Here is a 17838-nt window from a genome sequence, read left to right on the forward strand (position 1 = left end):
ACTTTTGTGAGATACTGTGTATATAAAATTATTAGGAGTCCATCATTATTGATTTTAAGAATGGTTCATGCAATTGTGGATTTTCTATAGATTTGCACTATTTTTTTTGTTTGTTTTTACACGCACATGAACAACCCAGTCTTAGTCTGAACTCTGTGCAGACCAGTCAAGTTTCTCCACCCCAAACTTGCTCATCCATGTCTTTCTGGACCTTGCTTTGTGCACTGGTCCAAATCATTTGGTGTGGGGTTGTTTTTCAGGGATTGGGCTTGGCCCCTTAGTTTCAGTGAAAGCACAGAACCAAAGAATCATTAGCCCATGGGACTTTAAATGAGGGGTGCTCATTAACAAGTACAAAAAGGTTAAATAAAAGTACAATTTTTATTAAAGTTAACAAATAAGAAAAAATACACATGACATTTACATTTCACATAAATGAACAGGAGGCTAAAATCCAATTGATTCACCAATGTACATTCTGAATACCAGCCTACTTAATAGATCATTATTGGATAGCTGAAGCTGTAATCTCTATGCATTTCGTGGGACAACGCCCACTTCGTCAGGAGACAGCCAACGTTGGTTTGAGTGTACATATAGCGGTGAAATCAGAAGAAAAAACTGCTAAATCTGCAGAATCAAAGCCATAAATCAAGGGCTATGTGGAGCAATACTATTTGGATCCTGATGCTGTGGACCAGCACACAAGAGGTTCCCCCCCAGATGTGGGTGGGTGGACAGCCAGGCAGCGGCGATGCAAATATGGGCCCCCCCCCCCACTGCAGACCCCCTTATAAAGGGCAGATAACCACCAGCATAGATGTATTCTGTAACTCTAGAAATTCAGACAGTGAAAGGAACGCTTAAGGCGTCAGCATGCCAAGACATTTTGGATAATTTCATGCTCCCAAATTTGTGGGATCAGTTTGGGGGTGGCCCCTTCCTGTTCCAACATGACTGCGCCCCAGTGCACAAACAAGGTCCATAAAGACATGGATGAGCGAGTTTGGGTGGAGGAACTTGACTGGGCTGCTCCTTAACCCGATAGAACACCTTTGGGATCAATTATAGCTGAGACTGCGAGCCAGGCCTCACATCAGTGCCTGACCTCACAAATGCACTTCTGGAAGAATGGTCAAACATTCCCATAGACACTCCTAAACCTTGTGGACAGCCTTCCCAGAAGAGTTGAAGCTGTTATAGCTGCAAAGGGCATTCCAACTCAATATTGAACCTTATGGACTAAGACTGGGATGCCATTAAAGTTCATGTGCATGTAAAGGCAGGCGTCCCAATACTTTTGGTAATATAATATATGTATGATTTGATCATCTTCTATGCGAAGAGAGATTGGGTGTTCTGGTCTGACTTAATTTATACATTTCTAAATACCTTCTCTTTTTAGCAGCATTTTTGAATTTCCAAGACTGGTAGTTCTGGTTTGTCAGATTTACAAATAAAAGTTTTGTTGCAGCCGTGTTACTTGCCATTTTATTTTATTCTTTTGTCGTCTTCTTTCTGTTGCTGTATCTTGCACATCTGCTGTAGCTGGCTATGACTGGTCTATGTGTGAGTTCTTATGCCGCGTACACACGAGTAGACTTTACGGCAGACTTGATCCGGCGTACTGGATTTCGTCTGACAATTCGATCATGTGTGGGCTCCAGCGGACTTTGTTTGCTCAAAAGTTGGACGGGCTTAGATTTGAAACAAGTTTTAAATCTATCCGACGGACTCTTCTTTCTAGTGGACAAACCGTCTGTGTGCTAGTCCGACGAACTCAAACTGACGCATGCTCTGAAGCAATTACAAGACGGAAGTGCTCGGTCTAGTAAAACTAGCCTTCGTATTGAAGCTAGCACATTCCTCTTCTGTGATCTTTTTTTTTATTTATAATGGGAGAGGAATGAAGTTGTTTTTCTGCTTTATATTCACACACAGTTCTCACAAACTACTTTCTTCATGATTTATCCTCATGCCATGACTAATATGATATTTGTAAAAAGCCAGATCTCCATAAATAATAACTTTTAAATTAGATTTTGGACTCATCTTTATTTTTTTTATTGATTACAACACTTATCTATTTTACAATGTGTGCTAAATTATACCCACATTTTTTTTTTTTTTTTTTTTGTGTGGATTTTCAAGTTACCACAAATAACCTTAATATTTTCTGTTGTTTTAATGAACCTTAATGAGGTTGTTGTCCCTTGTTCATTAGACATAGGGGGGTGTATTTTACAAAGGCAAATTCATTTTTCACTACAAGTGCAAATTCTACTTGGAATTGCACAGAAAGAGCATTTTGAAGTGCCTTCGCTGTGGATCCGAGGGGCACATGCAAGGAACCCCCCAAAAAAACAAAACTTTTTATTGCACATGATTGTATGTTAAAATCAGCAGAGCTTCATTTCATTTCAGCTCTTCCCCTCAGATTTACAGCGACTGCACTTCCAACAAGTGCACTTGCTGTGCAATTTCTAAAGTGAACTTTTCACTAGTACTTTTCACTTGATATTATAAATGATTTAGCCTTTTGTCAAAAACACACATAGGGGTTGATTTACTAAAGGGAAAAAGACTGTGCACTTTGCAAAGTGCAGTTGCCCTCTGCAAGAGCAGTTGCTCCAGAGCTTAGTAAATGAGCAGAAGCTCTGCTGACTTCCATCATCCAATCATGTGCAAGCAAAAATGCTGTTTTGCGAATTTTCCTTGCACAGGATTGGGTACTCTTTGCAAAGTCAAGCCTTACCTCATTTCCTAAGCTCTGGAGCAATTGCACTTGCAGAGGGCAACTGCCCTCTGCAAAGTGCACAGTCTATTTGCTTTTCTTAAATCAACCCCATAGTCTTTTTGACCTGTACCTGCCTACTTCCAAACAAAATGGCATTTTTGAATAAAAACACATAGTCAATAATGTAAGGTAACAAAAAAATCCATTTATTGTGTTAAAAAAAAATTTAGGGAGGCAACACTGGAGACACTTTTAGAATCTGTGAAGCCTTTCGTCCCCCAGGACACACATCAAGTTTTAGGACAAGAAAATTGGTATCTTGCCACTAGGGAGCACAGGGAGCACAGTCAGACCAGACAGAAACCAGGCAATCACTTTCGAGTCTTCCGTGGAGCCTTCCCTGCACGCTTCTCTGCAGCTTTCCCTCCACGCTTCTCTGCAGCCTTCCTCGGAGGTTGTGCCTCTGGTGGTGTACTTGGGGCAGGAGGAGGAGGAGGAGGAGTGGCTTCATCTGCCAGATATGTGGTAGCAGTAAGCTCCCCTCTCAAGCCCTTCTGAAATGCCTGAAAAATCAGACCCTCACAGAGGAGGCGTTGGCCATTTTCCAACTCCAGCAATCTGCTGGCTATATAGGTGCCATACGCCTCCTCTGCATTGGGTGGTGTACTCAGGATTTGGCTTGCTTCCCGTATGAGGGCTAGGGATTCCTGCTCAGTTTGTGTCATTCTCCTGGGCCTTTGGTGGAGAATGCGGAGGGGAGGCACCTGACACTCTGTGCGGCTTCTACTGTGCCCGGCCACAGCCTCCTCCTCTCTCCCACTGGTCAAGGCCTCCTACTCTCTCCCACTGGGCAAGGCCTCCTCCTGGCTGAGGTCATCCTGTGTCAAAAAAAGGGACATAGTTGTAATTTTGTGTTGCGCAATCACACACAATTTTCAGCTCATGACTTGCAAATATAATTATCAACAAATAGTAAAGGCTATCTATTTGACACCACCATTATTTCAGGTGATCAACAATATCTGGAGAAGTATATTTTTGGCCACTAAAGTCTAGTGATATGTCTACATATTAATATTTGTGCTGAAGTCATTTTTTAGGAAGCATTTACACAATCACAAATTACACAAAAAAGGATACCTGGCTGAAGCTGGGCGCATCAACTTCATCAATGCTGAAAAGGCCCAGTTCTTCCTGGGACTCCTCAGCTGGGGTGGAGGTGGATGGAAGGCTGGAGGGAAGAGTGGAGGGAAGGCTGGAGGGAAGGGTGGGGGGAAGGGTCAAAAGTGATTGCCTGGCTTCGGGCTGGTCATCCAGGAATCGCATTTTGTGGTAGTACCACAACTTGGGTACATATACTTGGTCAGCTGCTGCACCGGATCTGAGCGACTCCTGGATTTTATTGTGTTCCCGCTTATACATGTTTCGCAAGATACCAATTTTCTTGTCCACAAACTTGAGGTCTGCCTGGGGTACTTGAGTCTTCACAAATTCTAAAAGTGTGCCCAGTGTTACATCCCTATTATAATATAGTGGGTGTTTGACCTCCCACAGGTTCTTTTCCTGATAGAGCTCAATAAATTGGGACAAAAATTCTTCCTCTTTAAAGGGATTCATTGTTTCTGAAAGACAAGACACCAGATCAAAACTAATGTCAGTCACAAATCACAGGATTATTTTGGTTTGTAATCTAGGGGACACATACATACAGACACACACACCAAACACATACACCCCCACTTTAATCTTACCTTCGTTTCTGACGCTCGCTACTTCCGCACGGACATACGTAGGCCATCGTAATAGCTTTATATACACTGCGCATGTGTCATGCTCCGCCTGCGTCGCCCGCCCCTGATGTTCTTTAGTACGATTTGTCCCCGCCCCTTCACTCTTCGTTGCGCAGTGGGAGTAGATAGCTAAAGATGGCGGAGAGAATCAGTGGAAGTAGCACGGAGGAAAGCCCGGAGCCACAACCATCCACATCCCGGAGGAGATATAAGGCCACCAACATGGCTTTTGAAGAGATGGTGGAGATGGTGTCCATATTGAGAAGGGAGGACTACGATGGGAAAAAAGGACCGTACACACGACCGAATATGCGTAAGGACAAAATAATGTCCTCAATTGTCACCGCTCTAGAAGCAAAATTTGGCACTAAACGGTCGAAAGAATAATTGAGGAAGCGGTGGTCTGACATCAAAAGTCGGGAGCCAGAACAATATTGGCGAATAAAGAAGCTGCTTAAAAAAAGTAAGTACTTGTTGTGTTTTCCTATTGAGATACTTAACTTGCATGCTGATCCATATTTTTTGACTTTCTACAGCATCGTTCGTAAAGACCGTTCTTTGTAAAATACATATGATACTTTAGAAAATGACGTTATTTTTTCACCAAATACGATGGGACAGGGTTGAACATACATTTATGTCTTGATAATTTGTCCAATTCCCACAATTTGTTGATGTGCTGTAGATGTGTTGGAAAATATAATGCTTCTTCAAAAATGATTCAGTGTAATGTAAGGACAGGACACAGCAGCTGTTTACACATCTGGACTCACGAGCACTATAGTGTACTATGTGACCATAAATAAAATTTAGAGGGGTAATAGACATAGGAGATCATTGAGGTGTCTGCATCTGTGAAACTTGCCAGAAAATGTGCATTGTTTATAATTGTTGTTCAGAGGGAATGTTCATCCTGTCTTCTAAATTTTTGAAGACAAAAAAAAGGCAATTGGCCACAACTTTCCAACGTTTCAGAGTATTTGCTAAAATCTGAAATATCACTGTGTTTTAACTATACCTTTTGTTCAATTATCATAGGGGAGAAAAGACTCATACAACAGTCCAAGGATCCCAGGACCCCCCCAAGTCACCAGCCTGAGGCAGAAGATACCCCAAGCCCAAGACCACGCCCACCCGACGACCTGGAGGAAAGAGAGGTGGAGGAAGTGTGCAAGGTTTCAAGCCCACCAAGTGAGTGACTGACACCCCAGCTTAAGTTAATGTATTTTGGTGTGCATATTGTAACCCTTGTTTTTATTCACTCATTTTAGGTGAGTTTCTGGTTGTGGAAGGCCAAGCGGCAGAGCCATTCGCCACAGACAGTGCCCAAAGACTGATTGGCCAGATAATGCTGTGGAATGGCCAAATAGATAAAATGCGTGACCAAATTCACAGCATGCAACTTCGCCTGGACTCCATGCAACAGGAAATGAAGAACATGATTGATGTGTTGGGCAGAATATAATAAAGTTTTTCAAAAAAACATCAATCATGTTCTTCATTTCCTTGTGAAGTTTGTTTTCTCTTGAAAATTGTTTTTAATTTTTTTGGTGCTACCCAAATTTACATTATGATGCACACGGTGTGTCATCATGTGCTATCTTCCATCATGGGTTATCAATGTACTTGTTTTGTGTTTGCAACCCCTTCATCCTCCAAATTATTTTGTGGTGATAGGAACAAAAAGGGATTGCACACACAAAACACGTACATTGCTCACCCATGATGGGAGATAGCACATGTTGACTTGACCCTTTTGTAATGCTCAATTTTGAGCATATTCAAAATGAACGATTTCCAAGGGTGACATCACATGCACCATTCTTTAAATGTTGAACTTTGTAAGCTCTTTAATGTTTTGGTATGTTTTTTAAAACACTGTTGTGAAAGTAAATATTTTTATCAAGGTCTATTTTTGCAAAAATATGCCTTTAATAACGTTAAAAAAAAAAAAAATTTTACACCCAAAAAAATATGAAAAAACAAAAAATAAATAAATAAATAAAAAATGCATCTTTCAATGTGCACACAGTAAAAAGTTTTTACTAATACAATGTGTGTGGCTGATTATTTCTGAAAAAAAAAATTCTATTTTTTTGGTTGGTTACAGTGACAAAGGGCCTGATTAACTAAAGGTAAATGCACTTGCCACTACTACAAGTGCACTAAGAGACAGACAAAACTAAATGCAAACAAGAATAAAAACAAGATATTTTTGATCAATTTTTTTTATTGTATTTTTTGTTAAAATTAAAGCTGTTGCTGAATAGCAATGGCCCCCCGACCATTAAAATAATTAACATAACGCTCACGCACTTGACGTGCAGTTCGGGGGGCCAAGCCAATACGGCCAATTTGTAGGCCTGTCATTGTTGTATCTTGTTCCAGTCCGGCCTCAGGCCCAACAGAAGAAATATATGTAGCTGAATGTCTCCTTAAAAAGTTATGTAGGATGCAGCAAGCAAGTATGGCGTAATTTAATTTATAGTCCGCCAGATTAATTGCTGAAAGGAACAAACGGAACCGGCTGGCCAGAATCCCAAAGGCATTCTCAACAACTCTTCTTGCTCTGGCCAGCCGGTAATTAAATACCCTCCTCTCAGGGGTGAGTGTCCTTTGGGGGAACGGCCTTGTCAAGTGCTCACCGAGAGCAAACGCTTCATCAGCGATAAAAACTGAGGGGAGTCCATCAACATTCTGGTCATCAGGTGGCAATCCCAGGCCACCAGTCTGGAGACGCTGGCACAGCTCGGTCTGTGCAAAGACTCCTCCATCGGACATCCGGCCGTTCTTCCCCACATCCACAAACAGAAAGTCCAAATGTGCCGAGACCACCGCCATCAAAACTACACTATGGAACCCCTTGTAGTTATAGAAATAAGACCCCGAATGCGGTGGTGGCACAATCCGGACATGCTTCCCGTCAATCGCCCCGACACAGTTGGGAAAGTCCCAACGGTCAGCGAACTGGGAGGCCACAGTCTGCCATTCCTGTGTACTGGAAGGAAACTGTGGAGTGAAAAAATAAAAAAACATTAAGATAAGGACTTTTAAACATAACTTGTATATCAGATTACACAAAAACATTAGTGAACAACAGCAGTCAAACATTATTAATATGTGTGTTTGTAATTTAAAAAACATAAGGCCCACTTATAAGATTAATCACCCCCTCTGATGGCCCATTGATCCATTTGAATGTGGGGGGAGGGGTTCTAATTAGGGTCAAAAACACACCTGACTGTTTAAAACATTTGTGGGGTGGGGGAGGGGTTCTAATTAGGTTAACAAACACACCTGAATGTTTAAAACATTTGTGGGGTGGGGGAGGGGTTCTAATTAGGGTCAAAAACACACCTGACTGTTTAAAACATTTGTGGGGTGGGGGAGGGGTTCTAATTAGGGTCAAAAACACACCTGACTGTTTAAAACATTTGTGGGGTGGAGGAGGGGTTCTAATTAGGTTAACAAACACACCTGACTGTTTAAAACATTTGTGGGGTGGGGGAGGGGTTCTAATTAGGTTAACAAACACACCTGACTGTTTAAAACATTTGTCGGGTGGGGGAGGGGTTCTAATTAGGGTCAAAAACACACCTGACTGTTTAAAACATTTGTGGGGTGGGGGAGGGGTTCTAATTAGGGTCAAAAACACACCTGACTGTTTAAAACATTTGTGGGGTGGGGGAGGGGTTCTAATTAGGTTAACAAACACACCTGACTGTTTAAAACATTTGTGGGGTGGGGGAGGGGTTCTAATTAGGTTAACAAACACACCTGACTGTTTAAAACATTTGTGGGGTGGGGGAGGGGTTCTAATTAGGGTCAAAAACACACCTGCCTGTTTTAAACATTTGTGGGGTGGGGGAGGGTCAAACAAGACAATGGAGCAGACAATATACATTGTTCAAGGGACTATAGGCTAGAGATATAAATGGACCCATGATTACATGGTGGGGAGGTTATTTAAGGTAAATATGCATGTAGGGCAATAAATGATTAATGTCCAAAAACAGGCATGCATGAAGATAAAGGGGACATTCACAGCATATTGAAAGCATGGCAATTAGGTAAGGAGGACATTTATACAATACATTAAAAAACATTTAATACATATCATGTAATGTTAAAGGATAAAACTTACCTTCATATAGTCCTACTGCAGGACCTGAATGATGGCAGAACAAGTCTCTGGGATTATGATCCCCAGAGCCTGGGGGGGGATGCCTGTCGAGAACTTCAAGTCCTGAAGACTTCTCCCTGTCGCCAAGTAACGTAACGTGGCAACTAGCCTCTGCTCCGCACTGATGGCTTGCCTCATGCAGGTATCCTGCCTGCTGATATAAGGGGTCAGCATAGCCAGCAGACGCTCAGAAACGGGGTCCGTCATCCGGAGATAATTCCTGAAATCCTCAGGATTATTCTCACGGAGCTCACGGAGCAAAGGCATGTGCGAGAATTGGTCACGCTGGCGCAACCAATTCTTCATCCATGAACTCCTCCTCGCCCTGTTCATGGACTGGACTCGGGTCAAAGTATTAACCCCAACACCAAGTCCCCACGCAGCACGAACTCGAGAACGAGTACGTCCACGCGACATGGCTTCAAAACGGTCGGCTGGTCAAACAAACAAACTTATAACAAACACACTGAAAAACAGCAAGGCCTATGAAGAATGACCTAAAAATCAGGAACGAGCGGACCAGAACGGCCTTCAAGGCGGGTTACGAACTGACCAACACGCACTGAAAAGCAGATACAAACCTCACAAGCACAAACTGAACCGCAGAAAACGATAGAAATAAGCTGAAGTGTGAAAAGCGCAAATCGTCTCTAACCAAACTTCTACTAACACGAGATAAACACGAGATTAGCAGAAGGAGCCCAAAGGGTGCAGTAGTGGGGCTTGACCTTACTTTTTATAGTCCCGTCTTACGTGCTATACGTCACCGCATTCAAAACCAGCAGACTTTTGCAATGATCGTGTGTGGCCAAGTCCGTCCCTTTTTAAGTCCGGCGCAAGGAGCCGACAAAGTCCGGCGAAAAGTCCGCTCGTGTGTACGCGGCATTAGCTTTTCTCTGGTTGTCTGGGTGGGTGTCTGGGCTATGCCTGTTCCAATAACCTGTTGGAAATTCTGTATATAGCCCTACAGAACAGAGTGCATAGTCCACATGGGCTTTGCTGCTTAACTGCAGACAGGTTTTAATAGAGCTTTACCATAGATGCAGCTACAAACTTATAAACCCTGCCTTTTCCTGGCTGATGTAGTTGTTGCACTAAATACATGAACAATGTATTCCAACAGGAAGTACTATAGCGCATCAACTGAATATCAGTTCTAAGTCTGCTGAGGTTGCTGACCTCACATCCAAGATAACGATATCCAGTCACAGTGTTAGAACTTATGAGTTTCTACACTTTTACAGGCAAACATGACTAAAATAAAGTAAATACATATATAATTTGTGGGAATTGTATTTTTTACTGAAAAGAATGGACTGGATTTTTTTGTTTTTTATCTGTGTGTACTTCAGTGCCTTGAAAAAGTATTCATATTCCTGTGTTCCAGTATTCCTGTGTTCCAGTATTCCTGTGTTCCAGTATTCCTGTGTTCCTGTGTTTTAGTTACAACGTTCCAAGACTGACTCCGGCTTCTGACCGTGGCTCTGCTTATCATTTATTCTAATTTCTGGAATCTCTGACTACGGCTTTACTTCGACTATCCTTTGGCAAATTCCTGTCAAGCCCCCGTTCACAGATTCACAGCCCAGGTAGCTTATCTCTTTGTTACCATGGGCTGTGTCTATTTGCAAGGGTGACCCTACATCTCTGTGCCATGGACTCCAGCCTAGGTAAGCCCTTACAATTTCCCATTGGAAGATTTCCACTCTATGCCTCTGCTGGTGACAACTCACAGTGATAACTTTGGATTTTCTCCTCACTTGCATTTCTGGTAACCACTGTCAACAGGTAACAGGAAAAACAGAGATGGAAACAACTTCCAATGAATGAAAAGGCACCCAAGAGGCACTGGAATTTTGATATGAGTTCATACAAAGAAGTGACAGGACAAAAAACATACAAGAACTCACTGGCTCATGTTAGGCTGCTCACAACAGACAGGGAAACCCTTCAGTGAGTAGACATGTAAAATTAGTTTCGGTCCGGAAACAAATTTGGATGATTTTGGTCATCCAGAGACTCTGATTTATCCGAATCTCCGAATGAAATAGTAAAGAATAGTAACGAATTTTGTTGAAATCCATTCGCACCTGGAGTATGCTGTCCAGTTCTGGGCACCAGTCCTCAGGAGGGACGTACTGGAAATGGAGCGAGTACAAAGAAGGGCAACAAAGCTAATAAAGGGTCTGGAGGATCTTAGTTATGAGGAAAGGTTGCGAGCACTGAACTTATTCTCTCTGGAGAAGAGACGCTTGAGAGGGGATATGATTTCAATTTACAAATACTGTACTGGTGACCCCACAATAGGGATAAAACTTTTTCGCAGAAGAGAGTTTAATAAGACTCGTGGCCACTCATTACAATTAGAAGAAAAGAGGTTTAACCTTAAACTACGTAGAGGGTTCTTTACTGTAAGAGCGGCAAGGATGTGGAATTCCCTTCCACAGGCGGTGGTCTCAGCGGGGAGCATTGATAGCTTCAAGAAACTATTAGATAATCACCTGAATGACCGCAATATACAGGGATATGTAATGTAATACTGACACATAATCACACACATAGGTTGGACTTGATGGACTTGCGTCTTTTTTCAACCTCACCTACTATGTAACTATGTAAAATTGGTTCCGTTTATTCATTTTCGAATGAATTCCAACTTTTCAGAACAGTTGGAATTTGGATTGGTCGACCGATTTGAATTCTGTGTGCAGAAATAGCTGGTTGTTAAGCAGCAGGCCCACGTACTTAACAACCATGAGTCATCATGTCAGGTCACCTGAGTCCATGTGACAGATGCACCCCGTTGGGGTCAGGAGTGCACCACTAAGGTAGTGGACCCTAAGGCTGACTGCTGCGGATGGAACTCGAGGTGGTTCAGGAAGGCAGGTCCCCTGGACCACCAACACGGATCCCACAGGGAGTTAGAGCATAGATTCCCTAGGGCGCGGAGTCTCAGAGCCAGCAGGTGTTCACCAGAGCCTCTAGTGGTGAGGATGGACTGGGCTACAACTGGATCCAGGTCGTGGCCCCCAGGGTCTCCCAGCTCATGCTCACAGTAGGCTACAGGAGGATGGAGAGGAAACAGCAGCCCAGGACAGCAAGGGATAGTAAGGAGGTAGCCAAATGTCGGGGCGACTAGCAGACAAGGATAACAGAGAACACGCCAAAGGTCAGGGTCACAGGCAAACAGGGATAGTCAAGAACACGCCAAAGGTCAGGGTCACAAGCAGACAGGGAAACACACCAAAATCGGTTACAGAGACAAACGTAGAGCACACGGCAAGCAGGAAACAGGAAGCCAAACACACAATATTGCATGGCAAGGCAGGCTTGGAGAATACGGTGTTAAATAGTGGTTCCTGTTGAGGCTAGGGTGGAGCCACACTGAGGGAAGATTACGTAAGTATGCAGGTGTGAGAGTACAAGCCTCAAGGCTGATACACAGACCAGATAAGAGACAGACAGGTCATGAAAGTATTACTGCAAGGTCATGACAGTACCCCCCCTCTTATGAGGCCTCCCCTCCCCCGCTTTGGACCAGGCTTGGAGGGGAACTTCAAATGGAACTTCCTCAGAAGACGAGGTGTGAAGAATTCAGAAGCAGAAATCCAAGATCTCTCCTCAGGACTGAAACCTTTCCAATCCATGAGATATTGAAGGACACCTTTACAGAAGCGAGAATCCAAAATTTGACTAACCTCGTACTCCTGATCATCATCAGAGACTGGAGCCAAGGTAGGGCGAGGACGAGAGAACTTATTGAAAACTAAAGGTTTCAGAAGGGATACATGAAAGGAGTTTGAGATCCTGAGGCTTTTAGGGATCTGGAGTTTAAAACAAACAGGATTCAGCTTAGAAATTATAATGAATCTCGGGGCAAACTTGAGAGAAGGAACCCGGAGTCTGATGTTCCTGGTAGAAAGCCAGACTTTGTCTGCTGGCTGTAGAGAAGGCGGCTTACACCTGTGACGGTCAGCAAAACTTTTGAATTAGTTGGCAGCTTTCTGGAGGGAATCATGAACGTCAACCCACATAGAATTGAATGATTCCTGAACGGTAGCCAAAGCTGGGATGTCGGAAGAACAGGCCATAGGAAGAGGGAGCTGAGGATGTCTTCCATAAACAGTGACAAAGGGTGTCTTCTGAGAACTGACGTTGACGTGATTGTTGTGGGAGAACTCTGCCCAGACCGAGACCAAGATACGAAGAAAGACCTCCAACTCTTGATTAACTCTTTCAGTCTGGCCATTGGATTGGGGATGGTAAGAAGGGGTGAAATCCAAGGTAATGTTGAGGGATTTGCAAAAGGCTCTCCCAAAGAGAGAAGTAAACTGAACACCCCTGTCCGAAACGACATGGGAGGGGACACCATGAAGACGGAAAATCTCTCATACAAAAATGGTAACCAAGGTAGGAGCAGAAGGGAGACCAGGAAGTGGAACAAAATGGACCATCTTGGAGAATCGATCAATTACCACCCAAATGACCGTATTCTTCTCAGAAGGTTGAAGATCAGTGATGAAGTCCATGGCTATGTGAGACCAGGGCTCCTTGGGAATGGGCAAGGGCATGAGAAGACCAGCAGGAGCCTGCATGGAGGACTTAGACTGGGCACAGACATGACAAGCCTTAACATAGTCTTTGACATCTGAACTGAGAGTAGGCCACCAGTAGTGGCGACTGATGAGGAGGAAGGATCGAAGAAACCCAGCATGACTTGCCACCTTGGAGTCATGTCCCCAACGAAGGATCTTAGCTCTTAGTTCAGTGAGGACGAAGGTCTTGCCAGGAGGAATTTTTGACTTCAGGGTGGTAGAATGGACAAGGATGCATGAAGTAGGGACAATTGGCTCAGGTTCAATGGTAGGCTCCTCATCCTGAATGTCAAAAGATCTAGAGAGTGCATGAGCCCGACTGTTGCAAGAACCAGGTTTGAATGTAATGGTGAAGATAAAATGGGAAAAGAAGAGACTCCACCTGGCTTTTCTGGCTCGTCAAGAGATGACGTCACTCCTCCAGTGCCAATTTAATTGCAAGAAGTTCCCGATCACCAATAGCGTAATTCTTCTCCGCCTGAGAACATTTTCTGGAGAAAAACGCACATGGTAGATTTTTTTTCGAAAGGATTGAAGAAGCACAGCTCCCATCCCAGTTGAGGAAGTGTCCACTTCAATAAAAAATGGATCCCCCGGGTCAGGTCGCCTCAACAAAGGTCCAGAAATGAAGGCCTGTTTCAAATCATGAAAGGCAGAGACAACTTCGGGGGACCACTCCTTGGCATTAGCACCCTTCTTGGTCAAGGCGATAATTGGTGCAGCAATAGAGGAGTAATTCCTAATGAACTGCCTGTAATAATTAGTGGACCCAAGAAAGCGCTGCGTGGCCTTAAGGCCAGCAGGAAGAGGCCAGTTGGTAATGGCCGAGACCTTCCCAGGATCCATACGAAGACCGAAGTTAGAGACGAAGCATCCCAGAAATAGGACTTCAGAACATTCAAAAGAACATTTCTCCAACTTGGCGTACAGATTATTTTCTCAAAGGCGCTGAAGTACAATCCGGACATGGTCACCGTGAACCGACAGACTATCCAAAAAGATGAGAATGTCATCCAGGTAGACCAGTGGTGTCCAAACTATGGCCCTCCAGTTGTTAAGGAACTACAACTCCCATCATGCCTAGTCATGTCTGTGAATGTCAGAGTTTTACAATGCCTCATGGGAAGTGTAGTTCCGCAACAGCTGGAGGGCCGTAGTTTGGACACCCCTGAGGTAGACGATAACAAATTGGTAAAGCAGATCCCTGAACATTTCGTTAACAAAGTTTTGGAACACTGCTGGGGCGTTACACAAACCAAAGGGCATGACCAAGTACTCGTAATGCCTATCTCTAGTGTTAAACGCAGTTTTCCATTCATCCCCTTCCCGTATTCGGATCAAATTGTATGCACCCCTGAGATCCAACTTGGTAAAAATGGAGGCATCTTTCAACCTGTCGAATAGTTCCGATATTAGGGGTAGGGGGTATTGATTTTTGATCGTTACTGAGTTTAGGCCTCGGTAGTCAATGCAGGGTCTTAGGGTACCATCCTTTTTGGCAACAAAAAAGAAACCTGCTCCTGCAGGCGATGAGGATTTCCAGATGAATACTTTTACTAGATTTTGCACAACATACTCAGACATGGCCTGGGTCTCTGGGATGGACAGAGGGTAGTTACGACCCCTGGGTAGAGCTGCTCCGGGAGCAAGGTCAATGGCACAGTCAATAGACCTGTGAGGAGGAAGCACCTCAGCTGACTTTTTACAGAACACATCCCGGAAATCGCTATATGCAGCGGGAAGGGCAAAGGATACTGAGGTGGTAGCCACAGGAAGTCTCCCCTTAGGGGCAACCTTGAGTAGGCAGGAAGAGAAACAGGAGGGACCCCAAGCCAGGATCTGCCCAGAAGTCCAGTCAATGTGTGGAGAGTGGAGCTGCAACCAAGGACGCCCCAATACGATAGGGGTTGAGACCTTAGGAAGGATAAAAAAGTATATCCACTCCTAGTGGAGTATCCCTACCGACATCTTAACAGGAGGGGTCTGGAAGCGGATAGGGACCCCTGGAGGAACAGTGCCATCAATTGCCGAGACCACCAATGGAGTTGTGAGGGGTAAAAGGGTAAGGTTCACGGAAGATGCAGTTCTCCAGTCCATAAGTTGCCAGCGGCTCCCGAATCCAGATAAGCCAAGGCCGAGTGGGAGGAAACGCCAACATGAAGAAACACCAAAAGAAGGAGACGAGAAGAAAAACTTTTCTGGGTCCAATACTCCACCTTCCAGATGTATTACCCGAGCTTTTCCTGGACAAAATGAGCATGTCATGAAAATGACCTTTGCCCCACAGCAGAGACACAGGCCCAGAGTTCTGCGCCTAGCACGTTACTCGGGGGGATGGCCTGGTCTGGCCCAGCTGCATGGGTTCCTCAGCTGGCAGGAGATGCTCCACAGGACAAAAAGAGGAGAGCTCGGGCTAAGGACCAAGCAGTGCTGGCGTCGCTTTTCTAGGGTCCTTTCCTGAAAATGAATATCAATCTGGTTACACAGGGAGATAACTTCACCCAGACCAGTGGGGATGGTTCTTCCTGCTAATTCGTCCTTCACTCTATCAGAAGGGCCATGCAGAAAGGTTGCGACTAAGGCCTCATTGTTCCAGCTCAGCTCAGCCGTCAGTATGCGGAAACGAAGAACATACTGTCCCACAGAAGCAGACTCTTGGCAGAGACATAAAAGGGCGCTGGCCGCTGAAGAGACATGACAGGGTTCCTCGAAGATATTCCGGAAGAGTTTCAAAAAATTAGAGAGGCTGGAAACCACAGGGTCTTTTCTCTCCCACAGAGGGGCAGCCCAAGCTAAAGCCTCGCCGGCAGGAGAGAAATAATATAGGCTACCTTTGCCAGATCAGACTGGAAGTTTTGGGGCTGGAGTTCGAAATGAATGGTACACTGGCTAAGGAACCCTCTGCAGGCCTTGGAATCCCCAAAGTAACGGGACGGAGCTGGTGAGTGCAAAGGGTTAGCGGCTGCGATTGTAAGCGGAGCTGATACGGCAGCCGATTGCGGTTGTGGAACTGGGGATCTTAAGGAGGCTTGAAGTGTTTCAAAGCGGGAAGCCAGATCCTGAAGGAATCGCATCACCTGGGTCTGATTAGATTCCTGGGTCTCGAGTCTGTGGACTATGCCCTGCAACTGATCATCGGCAGGTAGCGGCACATCAGCCGGGTCCATGGCCATGCAAACTGTCAGGTCACCTGAGTCCAGGTGACAGATGCACCCCATTGGGGTCAGGAGTGCACTGCTAAGATAGTGGACCCTAAGGCTGACTGCTGCGGATGGAACTCGGGGTGGCTCAGGAAGGCAGGTCCCCTGGAGCACCAACACGGATCCTACAGGGAGTTAGAGCATAGATTCCCCAGGGCGGGGAGTCTAAGAGCCAGCAGGTGTTCACCAGAGCCTCTAGTGGTGAGGATGGACTGGGCTGCAACTGGCTCCAAGTCGCGGCCCCCAGGGTCTCCCAGCTCACGCTCATGGTAGGCTACAGGAGGATGGAGAGGAAACAGCAGCCCAGGACAGCAAGGGATAGTAAGGAGGTAGCCAAATGTCGAGGCGACTAGCAGACAAGGATAACAGAGAACACGCCAAAGGTCAGGGTCACAGGCAAACAGGGATAGTCGGGAACATGCCAAGATCGGTAACAGAGACAAAAGTAGAGCACACGGCAAGCAGGAAACAGGAAGCCAAACACACAATATTGCACGGCAAGGCAGGCTTGGAGAATACAGTGTTAAATAGTGGTTCCTGTTGAGGCTAGGGTGGAGCCACACTGAGGCAAGATTACTTAAGCATGCAGGTGTGAGAGTACAAGCCTCAAGGCTGATACACAGACCAGGTAAGAGACAGACAGGTCATGAAAGTACTACTGCAAGGTCATGACACATCATCTGTCAGCGGGCTTCCCCACTAACAGGTGAATGTAAAGAAAAGAATGCCAGCATTGCCCGGCAATAGAAAAATGTTTAAAAAAAACATACCAGGGATACCATGCCATTTTTAAATTTTTTCTATTGCTAGGCAATTGCCGGCATTTTTTTCTTTACATTCATCTGTCAGTGGGGAAACCCGCTGACAGAAGATGACTTATGGTTGTTAAGGATGTGGGCAGCTGGCTTCCCAGCCCGCTGGTCAATAACCAGCTATTTCTTCACACAGGATTCAAATCGGTCGATCGTTTTTAGACCAATGCGAATTCTAATCATTCTGAAAAGTTGTAATTTGTTAGAAAATTAATAAAGGAAACAAATGTTAATGAAAACTAAATAAATTTTAATGAAAACGAAACAAATTCCGAAACCAAACTAAACTAATTCCATAACGGAACAAAATTAGTAACATAACGAATCTATCCGAAACTAAACACATTTTTCCATTCTGCACATGTCTAATGAGTATCTAGAAGGTTACCAGAAAAAAAAACATGCAACAATGGAAGGAATACCAGACTAAGTGATAAAAGAAGGCAAATAATTTATTGGTTTGCAAAAAAAAAACAGCCAACAAGAGGCCAGAAAACACTCGCCCTTCATCAGGGTTTCGG

The sequence above is a fragment of the Aquarana catesbeiana genome, linkage group LG01, assembly GCF_042186555.1.
Source record: "Aquarana catesbeiana isolate 2022-GZ linkage group LG01, ASM4218655v1, whole genome shotgun sequence".
Lineage (NCBI taxonomy): Eukaryota > Metazoa > Chordata > Amphibia > Anura > Ranidae > Aquarana > Aquarana catesbeiana.